This window comes from Schistocerca cancellata, chromosome 4, assembly GCF_023864275.1.
Source record: "Schistocerca cancellata isolate TAMUIC-IGC-003103 chromosome 4, iqSchCanc2.1, whole genome shotgun sequence".
In the NCBI taxonomy this organism is placed as follows: Eukaryota; Metazoa; Arthropoda; class Insecta; order Orthoptera; family Acrididae; genus Schistocerca; species Schistocerca cancellata.
Window position 1 is genome coordinate 296219777 of NC_064629.1, and position 25438 is coordinate 296245214.

A 25438-nucleotide genomic window follows, 5' to 3' on the forward strand; every position below is an offset into this window, starting at 1 on the left:
GCACATCTGTTTGCATGTACACATATCTGCAGCTATCATTCACCACTATCATCTATGGACCATAGTGCAGTGCAAATTCCTCAGCACCAGTTTTGGAAGGTTCCATTCTGCATGCACAGATCTCTTTAACCACAGTGGCCAGTCAGCATAGGTGCATCAACCAGGTGTCTGCTGTGGAGGCCCAGGTGTCTGCTGTGGAGGCCCATATGCAGCAATGTTTGCTGAATAGTTGTGTGCACATGCTGCTGGTAGCCCCTGGGTTCATCTGGGTGGTCAGCTGCTCAACATCTGCTCCATGTCTATTCGCCCATACACATATTCGCAACTGTCATTCACCCTTGTCATCTAAGGTCCATGATGTACCACAGATGTCTCAGCACCAGTTTTGGATAGCGCCATTTTGCCATGAACAGTATATATCAACCACTGTGGCACACAAACAGTTTACAAATTTAACCACTGGGAAATGCTTCCATCCTAGGCCCGAATGCTCGTGCACTATTATCTGCATCCCCCAACACACATTATACCCCTCTGCTGCTAATGTTGCCCCTGTCATCTGTGAGTGGTTTTCTCACATTCATGCTGAACATAGAAAGTGGTTACGTTAATGTGACTGGACCACGTATATGAAATTGGTAAGTGTAAAGCACAGAATTATATCTGATAATACTTGCACTGAATAGCTAGTAGGATTCTTGTAAGGTAAGGCCTTTAATAACAATGTTTTTTATGTGAAACAAACAACTCAAGAAAAAAATGGCACTGAATTTGGAGACACATCAATAACACACAGTTTATTTGAAAGCATTTAGTCACACAGACAGAAATGTGCTATTGGAGAAGTAGAGCAGAAAGTGTACCTGAAATATACGTTTTATTCAATGTATCTATACCGACCTAAACTTTGTCACTAATATTGAAGGGATGGAAAACCTGACACCTTTGGATTAACAGTCAGACAGTTAGATAAGATCAGGAATGCTGTCACCTGTTTAACAAACATAATTATCAAAGATTTATTAAGATGGATAGATAGACAATATTTGTATGATTATAAAATGGGAAACAAAAGATACTTCAACCCTCCAAATTACTTTGACATTCAAGCCACAATGCAAGAAAGTATGAAGAACTGCAAATACAAAGGACATTCAGTAAGTAATGCAACACTTTTTTTCTGAGAGCAGAATGGTTTTGTTCATGATCCCAGTATACCATATTGTTCCCCACTTGTTTAGATTAGATTAGATTAGATTAGATTAATACTAGTTCCATGGATCATGAATACGATATTTCGTAATGATGTGGAACGAGTCGAATTTTCCATTACATGACATAATTAGGTTAATTTAACAACATACTTAAGTTAATATAACAATTTTATTTTTTGTGTGTTTTTTTATTTTTCTTTATTTTTATTTTTTTTATTTTTTTATAATTTTTTTTTCTTAATTTATATCTAAAAATTCCTCTATGGAGTAGAAGGAGTTGTCATTCAGAAATTCTTTTAATTGCTTCTTAAATACTTGTTGGTTATCTGTCAGACTTTTGATACTATTTGGTAAGTGACCAAAGACTTTAGTGCCAGTATAATTCACCCCTTTCTGTGCCAAAGTTAGATTTAATCTTGAATAGTGAAGATCGTCCTTTCTCCTAGTATTGTAGTTATGCACACTGCTATTACTTTTGAATTGGGTTTGGTTGTTAATAACAAATTTCATAAGAGAGTATATATACTGAGAAGCTACTGTGAATATCCTTAGATCCTTAAATAAATGTCTGCAGGATGTTTGCCTACAAAGCCCCATTTTTCAATATAATCTCTGTTGAATGTGACTACCAAATGGCACCCTACCGATAGAGCGTATGTGGCCACGTAGTACCACTCTACTGATCGATGTTGGAGTGAACATCTTGCTGCATCAGTGACCCCCATCATCACTGTACTACTTCCCAGTTGCTGCATTCTTCACTTGGACAAAAAGATGGAAGTCTGAAGGTGTGACAGTCAGTGCAATTCAGTTTTGTGAGCTCCACTCACTTGTGCAGACTTGTGTCATGCCTTACATTGTCATGAAGTAGGAGTAGTTCATTTACATTTTTGTGGTGATGAACACACTGACAATGTTTCTTCAATTTCCTGAGTGTAGTGCAATGAACTTCTGAGTTGATCATTGTACCATGAAGGAGGACATCAAATAGAATAACCCGATCAGAGTCCTGGAAGATTCTCGCCATGACTTTACCAGAATTTTCTTCAGAGAAATGGTGGTGTGCTATCACTCCATTCACTGCTGTTTTGTTTTTGGTTCGATATGATGAACCTATGTATCATCGACTGTAACAATGTTTACCAAAAAATTATCACAGTCAGCCTCTTAATGTACAAGCAGTTCTGTGGAGCTTGACCTTTGTTGCTCTTGGTAGTTTTCTGTTAGGTGACAAGGAACACAGTGGCCAAATACCTTTGTGTGCCCCAACTGGTGGATGAGTGTGGCAGCACTACCAACAGAGACATCTGGTTGTGCAGCTGGGTATTTGACTGGGATCCATTGATCACCTGGGATGAGACTGTCTGCACATTCCATCATTGAAGGAGTCACAGCTGTGTACAGCTGTCTGGCATGAGGAATACTGGACAGGTCTGCATAACCTTCTTGCGAAGATGACAGACACCTTGCCCAATGATTAACCATGTACCCTACCTGTGCTTTTGTTCACAGGTACATCTCCACAGACATTCTGCAGGAGCTTATTAATATCTGTGATGCTCTGGTTTTCCACCAAAAGAAACTGAATGCAAGCTCTCTGCTAGGAACACAGCTCTGCTACAGATGTCACTTTCAATACTACATATAGCAGTGCCACCTACCAGAACTTCTTGAAACTGCAGGGGCTGAAGCAAGAATAATCCATGATGTCCCACAACAAATTCAAAATTTTTTTCACCCCAAACTGCCTGAGAAAAATATGTGTTGCATTATTTATTGAATGTCCCTCTTAACAACATACACAAGTGGCATCAGGTAAGCTCCATATGTTTACTGCAGATGTTCCAGTATACAGAGTCAGTACTGCTCTGGTTTTGATCTCCAAAATGTATTCATGATAAACTATACAATTAAAACATTCTGCAAACCCTTCAGATACAGAACATATTGTGTTTCTTACTAATGATACAGACAGACAGTACTGTTTTTCCAACTGTAGCTGGGCTTTAGGATTTCACTTCTCAATGAACTCCTAACCTTCGGTATATGCATTCTACATAATACTTCTTTGAGAAGCCTATGAAATTAATGTCATATTGCTGAGGAACAATTTTGCTCAGAGAAGTGTCCATTATTCAGAAATACACATTTTCAACTAACTTGTCAGAAAGCATACATACTTTTAACAATAATGATGTATAGTTAAAGTGAAGCTTAGAAGATTTATTTTTGACATTCTCCTTTACTCCTGTAACGAATTTCTTTGCAGAACCAATTGATGCATGTACTATAACCTATAATATGCAACATAAATGCCATGTAATGACTGATTGCAGCACAGTTTCAATACAGTAATGCCATTTACATAAATTAGCCAAGGAACAAGTACAGGAGTTTCATGGATCATAGCTACAGAGAAAACTTGCTCTGGTGCAATAGCACTGGCTATGTGTGTTACATAGGGTGCTATCAAACATAGAGTTGAAATTATGGGATAGAATGCAACACAGAGAAAGAGAGATTACAGAAAACAGTGTGAAGTTAGGTTGTTATTTCAAGGGCAACAAACCAAAATGATAAGACAACTATATTAACTGGAATCTAACAAGGCCAGGAATGACGTAAGAACCAGTAGAAGCTGGCTGACTGGCTGAAATTGTCAGCAGTGAGTCACCAAGAATAAACAGGACAACAGCAGCAGGAAGCAGACTTTGAAAATACCACTTCAGCTGAAAGGTTCTTTTTATCTAAAACATGACCAGTTTCAGGCTCTTATATGCCCATCATCAGGTGTTATACAGAAAATAAACAAGAGACCAGAGCTAATAATAGTTTTTACACATAGACACATAGCAATAACTCTTTAGAAATCAGCAGGCAGCCTAGTTGTGTAAAACCTAAGTCAATGGTAAAGTAGCACCAGATAGTACTACAGATGACTGCCTGGGTAAAGAAATATGCAGTGATCACCATGACACTTACATTTTGTGCAGTGACCCTGACCACCACAGTGAATGAGTACAGAATGCACAGAGCACGAAGTGGCATACATGAAGTGGGAAGCAAACTGGTAAATCAGAGTGACAAAAGTAGTCATTTTTTGATGGGAAGAAGAACATGGGACTACTATCCCATCCATTCTCAATTTGAATCATTCTCCTGTAGAGAGGTCTGCAAGGTCTACGCAGTTCATTTTACATAGCTGTAAAACATCCTCTTTTCATAGAAGTTTGTATATTTTTCATTTTTTGTTCTATGATTATGGCACATTATCATGCATCATTATCTGTGTCCTCACTAATTTAAAATTTACCCATCTTTCTTGATGTAAAATTTGGCTTAGGTCTAATCTTATGTAAGCCTTGGTTAGTTGTCAGCTTTTAGTTAGCAGGTTTTACACTGATCCCGCTTTTAATGTGTGGCTTCAATGCAATTGCTGCTGTTTATTAATTGATAGTTTATGACAGTGTGAACTGTAAGGATTTGCTACCTTTCATTTTGTTCAGTACCGAGATGCTTTTTAATAGGAGTGGCACATGTGTATGTTCTTTTAACTCATGACTGTGGTGAGTTGGTCCATGTCACCATGTATATCCCCACTAAATAAAAACCTTGCATGCCATGCATGTAAAGGGAGAAACTTTCATTGTGCTTTATGGTAAATACGTAAATTTTACATTGCCAGCTTTCAGTTTGTTTTATAACAATCTATACTGCTGATGTTCAATATGTTCCTTTACCATTCACATTGTACTTAAACATTTTTCATGTAACATTCTATGTAACGACGATTCTTCTCATTTTGAAAGTAAATCACTGTGGCAGACATGCTCATCCCAGGTGCTGGGCTCCATGACGTCATTTTCCATTTAAATTTCCTGGGAAAAGATCTTGGTGAAGCATATTGTGTGGTGGTTACTCAGAGTACCAAGAACAGTTTTGACCATAACCTCAACTGAACAGTTAAGGCTGATATTAGGCATATTGCTGGGAATGCTCCTAACAGAAAGGTGAAGGTTATTTCATTCTTTTTGCAAGCTAATAAGCCAGGGTTGAAATGATCTGTTGAACACATAAATGCAGAGTTTCAAGGGTAGCTCAAAAGATTATAGTAATAAAACATTGGTGTGACTAATGTGTCACTTGTCACATGGTCACACAACCCACGGTATGGTCTACATGTTAATAGTTCTGGTACAAGGTTACTTGAGTGACTAATATCCAGAAGCATTTTGTGTAACCAGAGTGGTGTGTGTCCAGTCCATTTTCTCTATGCCTTTTTTAGGTAAAAGTTTCTGAAAGACAGAACTGCCAAATAACCAAGGACATGGTTGCAACAATCATTAGAAAAACAAAAAAACAATATGAATCAAGTTTTTGTTTAACACTGGTCAGTGACATTTATAGTGGCAGCCAAGAAAACAGATGGCTAACATATTGAATTAAATTATCTTTCACTAGGAAGATAGAGACTTATTTAATGCAAGAGACTCAAAAATGCATTACAAGCATTTGTTCAAAAATCTTCGTCACATCATCAAAAATGTGAAAACCATGCACTATGCCAGAAAAATACGAAATTATGAGACCAATGTCATGACAATTTGGATTACTAATAAAGAAGAAATGTATAAAGTAGGTTGTGCAAATGATACTAAAATCCTGGATGACAGTATCAACAAGACAAATGATAAGAAAGTCAAATCATTGGCTACCAAATTCAATGTATTCTACTTAACAGTAGCTGAAAATGTGGGTTAAAGTGATGCAATGAAAACAGATGCAGTAAACGTACTGAGACAGACAATATATCCTTCACCATTAGACATGAGCTTTGCTAACTCATCATTAGGTCAGTAAAAAGTGGGAACTCCTCTGGGTACCATCGTATCTCAGCTAAAGAACTAAAATAATATGTTGACTTGGTAGTGCCACATTTAAGTTACCTTTGTAACCAGTCTGTGAGTAAATGTTTATTTGGTGAAAGATTGAAGTAAGCAGTAGTAAAAGTGATATACAATGTGTGGGTAAGTGACTACCTCTAATTATAGACTATTTTCCCTCCTTTCTGTGTTCTCAAAGTTTTTTGGAAAACCAGTATACAAAAGAATACTGAACTATCTTCCTGAGAATAACCCTTTGACAATAGTTCAGCTTGACTTCTGTAAAGGCTTACCTACTGTGGAGGCTATGTATGATATCATAAACACAATTATAATAGAACCAAACAATAAAAATTATTGTGCAAGGATTTTTTGTGAACTTGCCAAGGCCGTTGGTTGTCTAGATCACAAAATCCTGCATGGATGGAGTAAAACCTGAATAATAGAAAACAAGAGGTTTACGTGAGCAAATGATATGTCAGGAATAATATTAAGCTTCAGTGCTCTGTCTGCTCCTATTCTCACTCTACGTAAGTGAATTATTGGGATACTGGAGGACTCTTGAAAAACTGGACTTCTCCTGTATAACGCAAGTATATTGATAAAAGGCCAAACCCCCCCCCCCCCCCCCCTACAACACATAACCAGAAGAACAATGGAACAGTGTTACAACTGGTTCAGTGGCAAGTTATTAATAATAAATCTCACAAAAACTCTTATTGTGCAACTTGAAACAAATGACAGTGACTTACAGGTACCAAAAGCACAGATCACTGCACATTCCCTAGATCAGACTCTATGTTTGAAGCTAGTCATCATCCAGATGGATAACAAACTAGGGTGGCACCAGCAAGTGAATAAGATTACCAAGACCCTCAGTTCCACTTACTTTATACTCATAAATCTCTGTCACTGTGTTGACCTGTAGACAGGACTGCTAGCACGCTCTATACACTTTCACTCTGTTCTGTTCTATGACATAATCTTCTGGGGCACTGCAACTAATCCAAAATAAGTATTTACTCTACAGAAGCAAACTGTAAGAATATTGTGTTAACTGAAAATCTTGCAGAAGCCTCTTCAGGGATCTACAGTTTCTTACACTAACATGCCAATAGGTATACATCCTACAGATATGTCGTTAACAGTTAAGTGTGAATTGAGGATGAACTCAAACATTCAAAATGAAAATAGCAGATGTAGAAATAATTTCCGTATAAACTACACATCTCCTTTTAGAGTTCAGTATTTAAAATCAAAGCAAAAGAATATCTCATTATCAATCCATCAGTAATTTATCAAAATACATGGACACAGCAGTGTGAAGTCTGCATAAATTCAATATTTGTATAAGATAGATACTGATTTGCCAGCAAAAAAGGCAGCAAATAGTCATCTGTGTAAAATTACATAAATACATTTTTTAAAGTAAGCAATGGCAGCAGCAGGTGAATAGTGGATTTTTTCCAAGTAGCTATGTTTCTATCAAGACACATTTATTAAATAATCTAGACATCTGTAGTTCACAGACACTGTGAACTACATGAAGGCATCTGAAAGCTGTTATTGTGTTAATGGATTTAGTACATATTACTTATCACTCCTGTATACATTTTTTGGACCATGTCATTTTTGCTGTAAGCACTTTATTATTCACACTCACAAATAATGTGATAGGTATAACATTCTGAAGAAGGGTGGTATATGCCCGAAACTGGTAAAGAAATTAAATTTCTTTTATGCAACTTACTGCTTATTATTTTATTATACAAATATCTATTGTAATGTAGTACTCTGAAGTAGCACCTCATGTTCCTTAGTAAACCACTCCCAATATTATTATTACCATGTCATTTGATCTATCCAATTGATTTACAGTATTAGTCTTCACCATTCTTTTAGCACGAAGATGGTTCTCATTCAGTTATAGATCTTACATTACTCTTTGTTACAAATCCATGAAATGTCCAATCACCATTCTGAGCTCCATGAATGCTGACTTGTCATACTGTCATATGTCCAGCTGCTGGTTAATGCAGCTCTCCACAGTTCTATTTTGCAGTACTATAATATTGGGCACAGACAAGGGCTCTGATATATATATTCCTTTCAGAGTTAGGTCATCAATTGCACTACTTGGGTGTAACTCAGTTTCTGTGGGTAGCAGAAATATGCACCAGCATAATGCTTTTCCATAATGTATGTGATGCAGCCTGACAGAATGTTACATGATAGGGTTCATCAAAATTTCAATCACTAGAAATCTTATTACTGATGATTGAGAGCATATATAAGTAAGATGCAGGATCTGATTTACAAATGTTTAACAGGCCGCCAAGGTAATGACCATGATAGAAGTATCAAACACATATGGCTGCAAAAATACTCAGGTGGCTGCTCTGAGTAACTGTAAGCCAATTGCAGTGTCAGTGAGTAATACTAAAATTTATCTTCTATACTGCTGTCACATTGCATTTAAGAAATCAAAGACATCTGCATGTATGAAGTCCAACATGATGTAATCAGACCATAACAACTGGCAATGACAATTCAGTCTGTTGTCAAAATTTTGGGCTTACATCACACAAAGACAACTTCTCATAGACTGATCCTACATTAGGCTCAAAAAGTTTTGTTAGATTGTTGAAGAGTGTGTAATTTTAATTTGCTTTACTGCTATCCTATGTCATATAGCAGATTAAAGAAAACTTTTATTCCTGACTCTTAGACTCTTTCCTTTTGTGAAATGTATTAAATTCACAGAAATGAAATTAATGACTCGATAGGAATGAAATCAGTGAAGAAATAAAGTGATTCCAAACCAGTCACATATTCTGAACCAGAGATTTTGGTATGTAAGAAGCACTGAAAATTCATGCCAAGCCAGGACTCAAATGCAGATTTCTTCCTGGTCATGAGCAGACTAAAACCGAAATTTCTTCCTGGTCATGAGCACTTTTTTTAGATATTAAGCTGTTGGAGCATGCCTCCTTGCCTGACTCAAACTTGGCACAGACTTAGCACAGATGCTTCCATCAATGATTTCTTAACATTACTACCAGATTTTTTGCCATGAGGTATGTGAGAATACCATCACTGGGGTAACAGAGTCAGTGCAGGACCATGGCTTACTCTTGCCACCAGGGGCATACATGCAGTGAATTATATGAACTGAAATGATATAAATGTATTAATGAAGATGCAACCACATGAAATGATTTGAATACAAACAATTCCAGTTTGTTGAAACTGTAATGTAATGAATATGTAGTGGTGATCTAAAATTTGTACCTGTTCCTATGTTTGAAGAATGAATTACTTTTGAAATTTTTAATATGTAGGAATTTCTCCTACAAAATATAATAAATTAGGAATGGTTACCAAGGTCATTATAACTAGTGACTTATTTTAATTAGAAGTAAAACTAGTACTTCATTTACAAAAGTTGACAATTTGTATTTCAGTTTTTTAATCAGTTTTGATACATCATGTTCACTTGGAACTGTTTCCAAACTAAAGGCAGTTCTTGGAGCACTGCCTGTTACTGCAATTGGGAGATGGTGATGTACTAGACTAAACATAGTTTATGTCAGAACAGCAGGGGGAAAGATAGGGTGGCTGAGCTTCTTGCAGATAATATATGGGGGGCACCATTACAGAATCCTGGGTCCCTAGGTAGTTACTGGTGTCAGATAGTCATCTTTTGAAGTTTAGAATCAGGATACAGTTACCTTGTTTCGAAAGAAGTCAAAATAACAGAAGAGCCCCACAAGATGCTTAAGACTGCACAGAAAATTAAGGTTAATTAAGTCATCAAAATATTAGGAGGTTGAGTAATAAAGTAAAAGAGCTTCTTGTCTGTTTGGAAAACTTAGACTGAAAAGATAGACTTTCTCTGCATATCTGAGCACCACATGGCCACAGGGTTAGACAAGTCATATACAAAAGTAGCTTATACACGCAGAATGAATATGGGAAAACAGGAAGTTGTTACATATGTTAAGAGAGAACGTAAGTTCAAAACCACTGAAACATATAGTTTTTGTAGTGAACAGCACATAGAAGTATGTACTTGTGAATTAATAGCGAAAAGTAGTTCACTTTTGACTATAACTATATATAGACCAGCAGTGGGACATTATGAACGGTTTATGAGGTATCTGGCTTCCTTACTGTTCTACATGTCAGACAGCAGCAAGCAGTTAATAGCTTGCAGTGACTTCATTGCAGATTCTCTAAAGGATTCTGATACCAAAAAGTATTTGGATCCTACAATTTTATATCAGTAAGTAACTTTCCAGCCTGTGCAAACAGTGCAAGAATCAACAGGAACACTACCACAGACTTCAATTGCAGCAACAGTGATCTTGGAATCTCAAAACATAGCCATCAAACACACTAGTACTGTCTCCCTGCATTCATAAGCAGCAGTGTCAGAAACTTCACCTGTTGCTGATCTTCCATCAGTGGCTCAAGACCTTTCATTAGTATTAGTCCCCTACATTCTTCACCAGTGAGTCTCCACCACGTTATCATGTTCAGCAATAATAAGGCAAGCAGAAGAAGCACAAGAACCAGTAAATGCAAAACTTTACAGAATGTTTGGTACATGGTCTCATTTCCCGTACCAACTTAAATCAGAAACCTGCAGATGCATTTCCTATGACCTCTAATTGCAATTTACAGTGACATCATAACAAAGAGTTTAGGAAGTGTCATACTTTGTATTTAGCAACAGAAAATAAACAGTCTAACAAACAAACTGGACCAGTTGTTTGCATTAATGACAGCAATGCAATAAACAATACCTATTTATTATGTATTACTGAACATCATCTGAAGGAAGGGACTGAAACAATGTAGGTATACAAATACAGCTTAGCAGCTTCTTACACTAGGAATACAATGGGTTAAGGTGGAGTAATAATGTCAGGGTTGCCACATCAGTGCCAAACAGGAAAATATCTAAAAAATTTGCAAGCAGATGGCATTTCCTAATGTCAGCAAAAAATATTAAGTACTAACATCAACATCTTTTGTAATGAACTGTTTTGAGAAGGAGAAAGTAAGTCAAATGGTATATGTGTTTCATTAAGACCACTCATGTTATTTTATTTAAAAAAAAGCATACATTTGGTGGCAAAAATACACATTCCCTTGCAGTCACAAACAAGGTTAAAATACCTTCACCAATATCAAAAATAAACTCAGAAAGAAATAGGCCTCTTGAAAGAAATGTACAACATGGAGAGGAGTTGTCTAAGTCAACAATATGTGTGACCACCAATAATATTTTGGTACTACTATATTCATTACTGTCAGTACAAACCACCAGCAACTGCCACAATTTTCTTCTTCTTATCATCCATACTTTCTGAGTAAACATTTCTCGGTGTACATGCCTCGTCAAATCAGGATAAATCTCCGCGGCATGTACACCGAGAAATGTTTACTCAGGAAATACGTCGCGAAAGACTTCGTAGCCACATCCATACTTTCTGCTAGTAAACTACTTTCCAAGTGTCGAAATGTACCAGAATAAATAAAAAGTTTATAAAATATCACACTGTACAACATACTTGCAGTGAGACAGTTGCAGTTTCTGAAATCCAACATCTGTGACCTCTGGCCTGCCCAGGACCATTGCAGTCCTGGACTCATGGATAAAACATGAAAATCCACTGCATAACGCCACACAGCAACAGAACCAGTCTGCAGGCAGTTCAGTGAGACTAGATCTGATAGACAAGACCTGCACAGTAGTGGGAAACAAAGGGCTTCAGATAGGCAGGCCCGGTCCATTAGAGATATCCACAGAAATAGCCTGTGATTTTGGCTTGGGGCGGAAACCCAGTCATGATTCATATATTCAGGAGTCACAGGCAGCATGTTGATGAAATGGGACCATGGTGATCAATCCATGCAACAGATAACTTGAGCAAACACTACAAGAATCAATAACAATGAGGAAAGGTAGCAACTCACCATAAAGATGATTGCTGAGCTGTAGACAGGCACATAGAAAAGACTATCACACTCTCGCAACTAAATTTTCAGCTATAGCCATGATCAGGAAATGAGAGAACACACACATTCACACAATCACACAGACACAACTCATCCACACACCACTGCTGTCTCCAGCCATTGCGTCTACAGTCTCTGAGAATCAGATCCAACAAACCACTCCTCATGCCTCCCAGCGTCTCATCAGCAGCTGCTAGGCTAGTGGTGACAGCAATGACTGCAAGATGAGGGGAGTGGTAGGGAAGTGGTGCATGTGCTTAGCTGCGCCCAACCAGTGACGATGCACGACATATCAGGAAACAAACCATTTCATCTACTGAGACAAAAACAAGATTTTTCCAGTGTTTTTCTCAAATATCCCTGATTTCCCTAACATATTTGAAATTCCCTCATACTCTCTGATTTCCCTAATTTCCACAACCTGTGGCAATCCTAAATGTGTCTTTCAAACAATATAGTGTACTAGTTTATAGATAAAAATAATTACTGTGTTTATCAACATTTTTAGGCTTCCTCAACCATTCTTGACAGTAGAGGATCAAATTAGTTCTAAAGGATCTGTGGTTGAAACCATCAACCTTTGTTAAAATGCAGTCCAGAACAAAATTAGTCAGACGCATATACCCTACATTACAATAGATGAGACTGAGAAGGTAATAAGCCAAATGAACAATAAAAATTTTACTGCTGTGGATAATTCTCTATGGAAGTATTGAAGCACTGCTTGAGATTTATTCTCAAGGTTCTCTGTCACATATTTAATGAGACTACAAATCAAGGGAGTGTCCCTAAAAGACTCAAATATACAATTGTTAAACCACTGTTCAAAAAAGGTGATAAAGCTGAAGTTTCCAACTACTGCCCAGCTTCACTGATAGCAAGTCCTTCTAAAATCCTAGAGAAACTTATGTCCAAGAGAATCATTGATCATTTCAATGAACATAACATCCTTATAAAAAATCAGTTTGGGCTCCAAAAGGGTACTTCAACTGAACATGCCATTTTCTCATTTGTCAACCAAATCCTCAAGTCCACAAACAATAAAATGACACCACTTGAAATCTTTTGTGATCTGTCTAAATAAAGTATTCCACAGGGTAGATCACAAAATTCTACTTACAAAGGCATTATAGCTTACATGGTAAAGTAGAGACGTGGGTTGAATCGTATCTAGATGACAGAAGGTGGAAGGTAGTACTGGATAATTCTGCAGTGGCACCTGAATGCTCTGACAGGAGCACAGTTACATGTGGAATACCACAGGGCTCAGAGTTTGTTCCCCCCCTCCCCCCCTTTTCTTAATTTCTATCAATGATCTGCCATGGTGCATGACACAAAAAGCACACCTCACCATATTAGCAGAAGACACAACCATTATGACAGACAAAGTACCAAACCAAACTCCAGAGAGCTCTGCAGTCACTATATTCAAAGAAGCGTTAGATTGGTTCACTGCAAATGGTCTGTCCCTCAATGTTAACAAGAGTCATTTCATTCAGTTTCAAACTACAAACAAAGAACTGCAAACTACTGAAATAAAATGTGGTGACAAAGAAATATTCAGAGTCTTCCAAATTCCTGGGATTACACATTAACAATTCTCTAATTTGGTCAGTTCATCTCATCAATCTACATAAAGGAATGAATTCAGCAGCTCAATTTAATCTGTTTGTGACTTCAAAACAGTCCAAGCTACATAGTTTGGATGCTTCCATTCACTTATGACATGTCGCATCACGTCCTGGGGAGACCAGTCAGGAGTAAATAAAGTCTTATTGCACAGAAGAGAGTTATCAGAAATATGGGTGGAGTGTACCCTAGATCCTCTTGCAGAAATTTATTCGAAAAACTGGAGATCCACACCATGCTATGCCTGTGCTTAGTGAATAATAATCATACGATTTACAGAACAAACTATGAATATCATGAGCATGATACAAGAAGTAAACATGATCTTGAAACAAAATAAATGTCTCAGCGTGGTATATAAATGGGGACATTATTCAAACAGAAAAGTATACAACAAACTTTCAGTTCATGTTAAATAACACTAAATTCAAAAAACAGCTAAAATTTTATCTTTTGAATAGTTCTTTCTGTTCTTTATACGATATTTATGAAAATATGTAATACTTAACGCAATGTGTTTCATTTTAAGCATGCCTATAAGAAATAACTGTATAGCGCTGGTATATCATCTTTTGACAGCGACATTTGTATGTGAATTAGAATGTAAGCCTTATACTTTGTGTAACCATCATTGCTACTATGTTCTGTATTATCAACTGAACACTTGAAGCTCAAGTATCGGTTTACATAAGGTTTAGATTGAAAGCCTCATGACCATTGACATGTGATTAGTACTGAAATAATCTGAAACGTTCTACATCCTAGCTAGACCTCACATCAAGGATCCATGCAACTAAAAAAGAAAGAAATAAGTAAGTTTGCATCTCAGAAGGTGAGAAACACAGATACTTAGGCTATTTTCAGTTTCTTATACCACACAGAATGATATTTTCTCATAAAACCAATTGTTGCCTAAGAGAACTTTTCACATTATACATAAGAGCTATCATAAACACTAACACTACACTTCACAGGCAAACAAAGTAAGCCACTATCCAACTGTTAAACAAATGAGGTATGCTTCCAGAATGGGAGGTGGAATGAAAATAGAGGGTATGTGATCGTATTACAGTGATTACAAAATCGAATCAAATTAGCCAAGAACATGACTTTATGAGCCCACTTATTACGTTGGCCATTGCATCCTCTCTTAGGCAAATTGGCCCACAACTGGAAATTCATACCCTGGATATTATTAGCAGAGCTGATGTCTTACCTGGTCCCACATATACTCTGTTGGGGAGAGATATGGATATAATACCAGCCACAGGAATAACTCAACATCAGGTAGACATTTCATGGAAACAGGTGCCATGTCTGCAAGAGGACTGTTCTGTTGAAAAATGCATCACTATACTTTCACATGAGAGCTAACTCTTGAGGATACAGGAAATCTGTGAAATACTTTTGTACCATTGAGACTTCTCAGTGACTACAACCATGACCTGAAGTCACACCCAATTGCTGCCACAACCATGCCACCAATAGTGACATCCACACATTATAAGAATAGGACCTCTCCTCGGGTCGCTGCCATACTCACAGACAATAGTCATCTGGGGTAATGCAGAACAGTGATTCATTGCTGAACACAATGTGATACTGTTCATCAGCAGTCCATGGATTCCAGTCATGGCACCACTCCCAACACAGATGTTTGTGTTGTAGTACTAAGGGAAGCCTACACATTGGAAGTCCTGACCCTTCTAGTCTCACATTCATGCTGCAGGGTAACACAGGATGTTGTAGGGGGTTCCTCACATGATCTGCAGTGGCCAGCACAGATGTGAACGGTTTGCAGTGTGCTTGGTACATAAAATGTCAATCCTAGCTTGTGCTGGTCACACTGATCAACCAGAAACTTGGAAATGAGAATCCTTGCAACATGTTCCCAGGGAGTCCAACATCAGGTCACTCTAAATCCAAATGTCCTACAAACATGGATATTGCATAATTCGACCAGCCAGCCAAATGGAGACGCACACTGTGGTCTCTTACAAACAATGTCAAGTGCTACCGATGCTGTCTCACATAAGTATGAGGCGTCTCGATGTGTTTTATAGCTACGGTTAGACATCAAAACTCTTCATGTCTTTTATACACCCCACCACGGTCGGAAACAATTTTAAATGAAAACAGCACTAATGCGCTCTTGTAGCTGAGCTACGTGTCACAAAAAATTACAACTCTTAATCTTTTATATACCCACTGTGCATGTGTGCAAAGTTACATTGACATCCGAGCATGTCTTCTGGTTGCTTCACTTTTTTGTCAGGCGGTGTAATTTGCAACTCCTAAGTAACAAATTCTACAGCCAGTTTAATTAAGTGAATATACAGCAGAGCACTACTCAACATTTCACAGCAAGTAGTGTTCTCATTATTTAAGATGTGCTTGTACTCAAAGAAGAATTTTTAGTCTTACACAAAACTCTTGTTGTGCTAGAATGAAATAATGTTAGATAATAAAGGTAGGAATTCCTCACAAAATATGGAGGAAAAAAGAATGAAAAAGGTCACTGAAACGCTATATCTTGTAGTGATAGAGATTCTGAGAAGTGGTCCAACAGATATCTGTGTCTAAGTACAGTCAAGTAGAAGGATCAAAACTTAGGCGCTAAAGTGACGGACTGAGTACCGGTACCATTTCTCGAGCAGTTATAAGCGTCGTGAAAAACAACTGCTTAGCTGAAAACTTTCATGCAGTATTGAAGTTGATCATGGGGTTACAAAAATCACAATGAACGCAACAAACTATAAAGCGAAGCTTTTGCGAAGCCTTTGTACTTTTACTCAGCACTGGAACTAGTATTAGCTTGAACGTGCAAGAGAAATACAGCATTGCAATGGTTGTAAAGAGACGAAACTGAGAAAATGCCACGTTTGTCTAACACCATACATAAAATGCTATTAACTGCAAGCTGTTTGGAGAACACTGTTTCTCACCTTATATCTGAAATCCTTACACATCGTAACGGCTACATCTATCCACACACTGCATAATGTGCTTCCACCAAAAAAAAACCAAAGAATATCTATAGGCCTATCTCTAACGCAATAGCACAAATGAAAGTTAATAAACACGGCTGAAAAATGTTGGGTGAAAATTAGTGAAATAGAAACTCAGTTATGAGCCACTATTAGAATACTAGACAAAAGAACACTAAAACTAATAGTAACTTTTCTGCTGCAACAGTAACACGAAACAATTGCATTACTTATTGTGATTTAAACACAGAACGTCTTTAGACTTAAGAGTCATCACACATTTTTTTACGCTGTTTATTCAATTAGAATTCTTTATGAATTTTGAACAATTTGTGAATTGAAAAAGTTTTAACAAGTAGGAGATAAAACCTTACTGTTCCGGCTTGTGAGTCTCGCTCTTCCACAAAATCACAGTACATCGACTAAAGGAGAAAAGATCATATTATTCCACTTATACACAATTGCACAGCGCGACTTTTTACCTGAAATTTTAGGCGGGAACCAGTGCCGCAGTAAAAAGCAACACCATCTATGGACACTTTCAACAGCTCCTTATCTCTGGCACACAGATATACTACTGATATTTAAATGGATTATCGCAAAATTTTATACCTCGACCGGAATTTAATGAAAGTAAATGCTATCTAAATAAAAAGTACGATGGACGTAACACAACATACTCAGACAAGGTGGCATATATCTGTGTCTTCTCTATAATGACGTCCAAACCCTGAAAACTGCCTTATGGTGCCTCCTTATGGTCTCTGGTTGAAGGTACTTGACGAGCCCCCCCCCCCCCCCCCCCTTAGCTCACCTGTGCTGTTGCAATCGTAACTGGTGCTTATTGGTTGACTCTTCTAGGAACAGACACACTCAGAATTTTAACAAGAAGCCACGCTACGATGCTCAATGGCCTTGAATAGTTGTCAGCCATTCAGTCAGTTGAATACCCAGCTGAAAGTTATTCAAGATTCCCCTACTTCAGAAAAACCCAAAAACACACAACCCTTTACTTGTAATGCCTGATACTCAAGATAGGTGAGAATCTACACGACATTCGCGCTTCATAAATGAACCTGTGGCGAAGCGCACTGATTTTCTTTCTTTGGATCATCTCTATTTCCTATCAATGCTATCTTGGAGGAATCAATACACATGTTATATTCATACTGTAGGGATGCTGGCAGTATTCCTTTCACTAAGGGAGATTAGGGCCTACAGCACGAAATTTAAAACTATTCAAACCGATACGCATTCTCCGAAATTGTAGGAAACTATGAACTGTTTCATGTTTGTAAAGTATGTACCAGTATGATTCTGTACTGTACCGGTAAATTTTTGTTTCCATAGATCTATTGTAAATAGGTTGTACTTGACACGGGTACATGTTAAAAGAGGAGGTACAAAATGCACAAGGTGTTTCAAGGACTTTGCATCAAAAATACGGGTGTGATAGACCACATCATGGAGAACAACTTTTATTAGAGGCAAAATGTTCGCTGACACTTCCTGCCAACGCTAGGTGTCCTTTAGTATTCACTAGCCCAGGGACAACGAGATTTCATTGAACTATCAGGCTCTACTGCCAAGGTGTGCTGCATACCACTTGCCTCAGTATATTGATAGAGTGATTTTCAATATGAAAATCTTAAGAGTGAGTGTCTCTAAGTGGAGAAAGACGTTGTAGAAGCAAATCAGGAACTTTAATTTTGCTAAGCGTATCCCCTTTCGTATAGAGCAGCTGACTGGATTATAGCAACACAAAAGGCGTTCACACTACAGATTCTCTTCACTCTGGTGTCAGCAACGGGCGGCATGAAGGCTCAGTTTGTTGCAGACCAGTGCTTGCTTGCATTGGCAGGACGTTGGGCTCGTGTGAGTCACCAAAATCTCAAGACTCCTGCTCCTAATGCAATTATTTGTTTACGTGTAACACAAAATGGCATTGAGTGCAGGCTCGATGGAGAGATGGAGAATGGCAGCTCCCTGTCTTACCATTGAATTCTTACAGAAAGGAAAGGCCACAGCCATTAATCCACACATAGTGCCTATAAATCTAATAGAATATGCATCTCATTACTATTAAACAAAGGTGTAAAATTGTTGGATGGAAATTAGTGAAATGAGAACTAAAAATCAGAAATTCTATCTAGAGTTTGTACTGTTATATATTGGTGTTATAGTATTAGGAGACAGAGCACTTGTAAGTAGGCTGTTTATGTTTTCTTATTGGCAACGTTACGTAGCGCTCTGTGTGCTAGTTAGCATTGTTGTCTGCCATTGTAGTGTTGCGCAGCGGCTGCTGGATGTTAACAGCGCATAGCGTTGGGCAGTTGGAGGTGAGCCGCCAGCAGTGGTGGATGTGGGGAGAGAGATGGCGAAGTTTTGTAATTTGTCATGAACTGCTACATATATTATGACTATTAAGGTAAATACATTGTTTGTTCTCTATTAAAATCTTTCATTTGATAACTATCCCTATCAGTAGTTAGTGCCTTCAGTAGTTTGAATCTTCTATTTAGCTGGCAGTAGTGGCGCTCGCTGTATTGCAGTAGTTCCAGTAACGAAGATTTTTGTGAGGTAAGTGATTTGTGAAAGGTATAGTTTAATGTTACTCAGGGCCATTCTTTTGCAGGGATCTTTGATAGTCAGATTGCGTTGCGCTAAATAATATTGTGTGTCAGGTTAAGCACAGTCGTGTATAAGTTGTTCAAAGGGGACGTTTCACACTATAACTACACAAGATGATACGTTTCCTTATGTTAAGACTAACATGAAACATATAACGATTATTGTAATTTAAAAACACAACATCTTTATGTATCATGACAGAAATCTTAGTGAAAAAGAATGCTTTCTGAATATTTAGCAGTTTCTGAATTTCCAAAGCGTAAAATGGCAACAAAAAAGCCTATATGTGTTGTACGCGCAAACTAAGTTGACACGCCGTTCGGTGGCTGATGGGGGCGACAGTAAATGGGAAATGCCTTTCCTGCCGCTTCCATTAGCCATGCTAGAGTACTTGTCAAGGACAATTGTAGAAGTTCTTTAGTTTCTGGTGTGCAAATACGCTACTGATACTGATTTTTACTTAGATTAACCGCATATGTCTTATAATTTGTTTAGAATAAATCAGTCCACATAACTTAATCATGCAGGCCACGATACTTCACTTAAAATCGTTAGTATTCTGTTTCTCTTTGTAGCAGGTTACATAACACAAAATAACCTCATGTAGGTAGCAACTGACGGACTGGTAAACTGACATATGGCCGGGAGAACCGTGTGCTGATTTTCTTCTTTTCCTTTATTGTAATTTCACCGCCCTGCCTCATATGGGTAAAGGAGAGCTTGCAGTGGCACAGTACGCCACGCTTGAGCCGACTGGCTTTTCAAAAAATATAAAAATGGGAATTTATACATAAAAAGGGCGAAAAAGTGGGATATAAAAAACACAGTAGCTCTGTGCTGACTGCATGCCCCACCATAGCGGCATCCAGTAAAGCCTGTGGGCTGAGAATGACATGGCGGCCGATCAGTAACGTTGGGCCTTCATGGCCTGTTTGCGGCATTTAGTTTAGTTTGAGATAGCAACAGAACTTTTGAGGGAAAGTGTAAGTAAATATCCGATATAATACAGTGAAGCGCCAAAGAAACTGGTATAGGTATGCATATTCAAATACAGTGATATGTAAACTGGCAGAATACGGCGCTGTAATCGGCAATGTCTATGTAAAACAACAAGCTACATTGGTAATTTATCTAGATTTAAGTGAGTTTGAACGTGGTGTTATAGTCGATGCATAAGCGATGGGACACAGCGACTCCGAGGTAGCGATGAAGTAAGGATATTCCCATGTGACCATTTCACGAGTGTACTGTGAATATCAGGAATATGGTGAAACATCAAATCTCCGGCATCGCTGCAGCCAGAAAAAGCTGCAGTAAGAATGGGACTAATGACGACTGAAGAGAGTCGTTCAAAGTGACAGAAATGTAACCCTTCCGCAAATTGCTGCAGATTTCAGTGCTGGGCCATCAACAAGCGTCAGTGTGCAAACCATTCAATGAAACATTATTGATATGGGCTTTCGAAGCTGAAGGCCCACTCATATACCCTTGATGACTGTACGACACAAAGCTTCACACCCTGCCTGGGCCTGTCAACACCGACATTGGACTGTTGATGACTAGAAACATGTTACCTGCTCGGAAAAGTCTTGTTTCAAATTGTATCAAGTGGATGGGCTTGTACAGGTATGGAGATAATCTCACGAATCCATGGAACTTGCATGTCATCAGAAGACTCTTCAAGCTGGTGGGTGCTCTGTAATGATGTGGGACGTGAGCAGTTGGAGTGATATGGGACCTCTGATATGTCTAAATACGACTCTGACAGGTAACATGTACATAATCATCCTGTCTGATCACTTGCATCCGACTTCGTGCATTCCGACGAACTTGATCAATACCAGTAGGACAATGCGACGCTCCACACGCCCAGAATTGCTACAGAGTGGCTCCAGGAACACTCTTCTGAGTTTAAGCACTTCCGCTGGCCACCAAATTCCCCAGACATGAACATTGTTGAGCATTTCTGGGATGCCTTGCAACGTGCTGTTGAAAAGAGACCTTCACCCCCTCGTACTCTTTCGGATTTATGGATGGCCCTGCACTTTTCATGGTGTCATTTCCCTCAAACACTACTTCAGACATTAGTCAAGTCCACGCCACGTGCTCTTCTTCGTCTTCGCGGGGGCCCTACACGATATTAGGCAGATGTACTGGTTTCTTTGGCTCTTGAGAGTAATACGATACTGTTCGAAAATTCTGGCGATGGTCGCATATATCATAAATACCGATAACCTTTCAAGTATTCGTATTTTCAGCGAAATACAAACACTAGTTGGTAATCGCTACTGCTTGGTACGGTAACTGAAAAGCATGTACACAGCAGGTGACACAGGACCGGCAAAAGTAATTAAAATGCTGCCAGTATTAAATTGGCGAAAGGCTCTTTGAACGGAATATTGATTGAAAAATGCGATTATAGTATAAAGCCACAAAATTTGTTCAAACCGAGTATTCTTCTAACAGCTAGTAGGAATAAAAACAATTCAATTTTGTAAAGTCTAAACAAAATAACGAAAGAACATCTGGATTACACTAGATGTATCATTGTTTCCACAGACGTACAGTAATGTGTGTTGAGCATGTTACAGAAGGCTATATTGGCTATATATTTTACGCTAGAACCGAGAGTTGTTATGGTTTAATGTTCATTACACAGATCCTCCTTACTATAGATCCAGCAAATAGCAGCCTGAATGCCCACTGTGTAACAGATTGATGCCACCATTAGCAGGACATGGGGCTCACACAGGCAGTAGGAAACGAAATGATTCACGAATAATAGAATAACATATTGTTCTAGACTGCTTTATAAAGGATGGGTACAATGGATCTCCCGACATTGTGCAACTATCACCGTAAATGCAATTTGCAGAGTCTAAAAACTGATGGAATAAATGCATTTAAGAGCCATTTGTTTGCTAAATTGGTAAAAACTTAAAGACTTACACTGAAATTCCGCTAGAGTGTTATCGGAAAATATGGAGTCTTGCTACTGACAATGGTAATATCGACTACACCAAGAATGAGTTTTCGTCCATTATGGGGCCGTTTTTGCGGCAATACTGCAGTCGTCAAGAACGACTAAATTTGGATCAGCCTACTGCAAGGTGTTGTGTTACGGGAGAGGAACTTAAAATTTTTTCTGATGCGCGTAATGAATAAAATATAACTGCACCATATACGATTTCAGCAAATCAACTTTAGCGTCCTTATTGAAAGTTAAACACAGCAGGTTTACGTTACAAAGATATGCCATCTTTATAACTCGTGTCTGCCGTGTAATTTACAATAAGTAAAATGGATGTGTCAAAACTGAAAGTTATATAGTTATCTTTTAGTGGTTACACTTATATGCATGTGCAATGGTTACAGAAGACAATATTAACACCCACTTTATGTTTCGTAGAACCCTCTTTGGCAGGCAGAACAACCGAAATTGTCCTGTGGGTCGAATTGCACACATTTTAGGTATATGTCAATGTGATTATTTTACCATTACTCGCAAAGGAACAAGCCGAATTACTTTAGAGATGACGGTGTTAGGCCAGTCATTACTGTTACACTACCGGTATACACCGCAATTGCCTGTTCATATTCAAAAGTTATAATTCCGCAGTCCAGAAAACATGTATTGTGTCATCCTCACAATCAACTATCAAGTCTCCAATAGTTTCAGTCGTGTGCATATTAATCGCTTATGTGACAAATCTTGTGATGCTGAATGAACAGCCACCCAAAACAATATATAAACCCGTCCTGTGTTGTGGAACAGTTGCTAGACGAAATTAAATCCACTTTGAGACCGAAAGAAAGAAAAAGAAAACACCCACCACATATAAATTATCTGATTGGGACGGAAATCGGTAAATGTGATGTGCATGAAAAGAAAGACAAACGATTGCAATTTTAGAAACAAATGCATGATATGTTCAGTTGAAAAAAAATTGAGGAAGTCAGTAACATGGTGCTCTACTTCTGGCCATTATACAAGAAGTTATTCGTCCTGGCAGTAACTGACAGAGTTGTGGGATGTCCTCCTGGGGAATGTCGTTCCAAATTCCTTCCGATTGTCAGATTAGATCGTTAAAATCGCGAGCTGGTTGGCGGACCCTGCCCATAATACCCCAAACTTTCTCAATTGGGGAGAGATCTGGTGACCTTCTCGTCCCAAGGAGAGTTTGTCAAGCATCAAGACGAGCAGAAGAAACTCTCTCCGTTTGCAAGGTGAGCATTATCTTGCTGAAATGTAAGTCCGCGATGCCTTGAGATGAAGGTCAACAAAACGTGCAGTCGAATACCTCCAAAGTACTGCTGTGCTGTTAAGGTGCCGCAGATGACAGCCAAAGGGCCCTGCTAAGAAAATAAATGGCACACCAGCCCATCACTCCTGGTTGTCAGACTGTATAGTGAGACAGTCAGCTTGGATCTCACCGCTGTCCATGGCGTCTCCAGACTATCTTCGGCGTGGAACCTCTTTGACTGGAATAGAATTGTCTTCAGTGAGGTGTCTCATTTCGATCTCAGCCCTGATCAGCGCGAAGACGTGTCTGGAGATGCCCTGGAGAGCAGTGGGGTACAAATCTGCCATATGGCCCGACAACAAGAAGTGATAGTCTGGAGTGCGATTTCTTTTCATAGCAAGACCAATTTGGTTGTGATCTGCGGCACAGTTGCAGTACAGCAGTACATCGACGATATTCTATGCTCTGTTTGTTGCCCTTCATTGCATGCCATTCTGAGCTTACATTTCAGCAAGGTAATACCCACCCGCACATGGCGAGACATCCAACGACTCTATCAATCAAGGCCAAGCCGAATAACTGCTTGCATAAGAGCCAGAAGTAGACCAACACATTATTCACTTGTGCGATTTGTGAAGCACTTTCCCTTGAATAAATCATCCAATTTTTTTTCTCAAGTTGTAATTATTTGTTTGTCTGTATATGTACATCACATCTACTGATTTCAATCCCACTCGGATAATTCCTTCGTGGTGCGTCTTCTTTTTCTTCTATAGTGTATTTTCATTGGTCAGCATACTAAGATTCATTCTTCTAGCGCTGTTGAAGTATTCTCTTTTCGTTCACGTGGTTTTAATAGATCTGACAAGAGCAGCACAGCCATGAATTTAAGCTTTCTGCGGTATTGTCTCACGCTTTTCGTTGATACGATTCTCTAGACGCATATTAAGCGTAGCTGCAATCTTTGAGGCACAGACGGGTCTCAGTCCTCTTCAATGCAGTCCTGTGTCTATAGATAACCAAAATTACTTACTCTTACAGTAATACATTTAGCAGATGAAGTTTCCGCTTTAATCTCGTATGCTCACATAACACTACACTAATTTGCGACAACTGTCTCCTATTCCTTGGCGAATAATCCTCACCCAAGGTCTGTTAGATCTAATATAACAGCTCCAGTGCAACTACATAGTATCACTCTAGTTACAGAGGAAAAACAATAAAATTTCTTAAACTTGTGTCAAAATTCGCTATTGCAGAAGTTACGCCATCACCTAATTTTTATTACTTGTTGTTGTTGTGGTCTTCAGTCCTGAGACTGGTTTGATGCAGCTCTCCATGCTACTCTATCCTGTGCAAGCTTCTTAATCTCCCAGTACCTACTGCAGCCTACATCCTTCTGAATCTGCTTGGTGTATTCATCTCTTGGTCTCCCTCTGCGGTTTTTACCCTCCACGCTGTCCTCCAATACTAGATTGGTGATCCCTTGATGCCTCAGAGCATGTCCTACCAAACGATCCCTTCTTCTAGTCAAGTTGTACCACAAACTCCTCTTCTCCCCAATTCTATTCAATACCTCCTCATTAGTTATGTGATCTACCCATCTAATCTTCAGCATTTTTCTGTAGCACCACATTTCGAAAACTTCTATTCTATTCTTGTCTAAACTATTTATAGTCCATGTTTCACTTACATACATGGCTACACTCCATACAAATACTTTCAGAAACGACTTCCTGACACTTAAATCTATACTCGATGTTAACAAGTTTCTCTTCTTCAGAAACGCTTTCCTTGCCATTGCCAGTCTACACTTTATATCC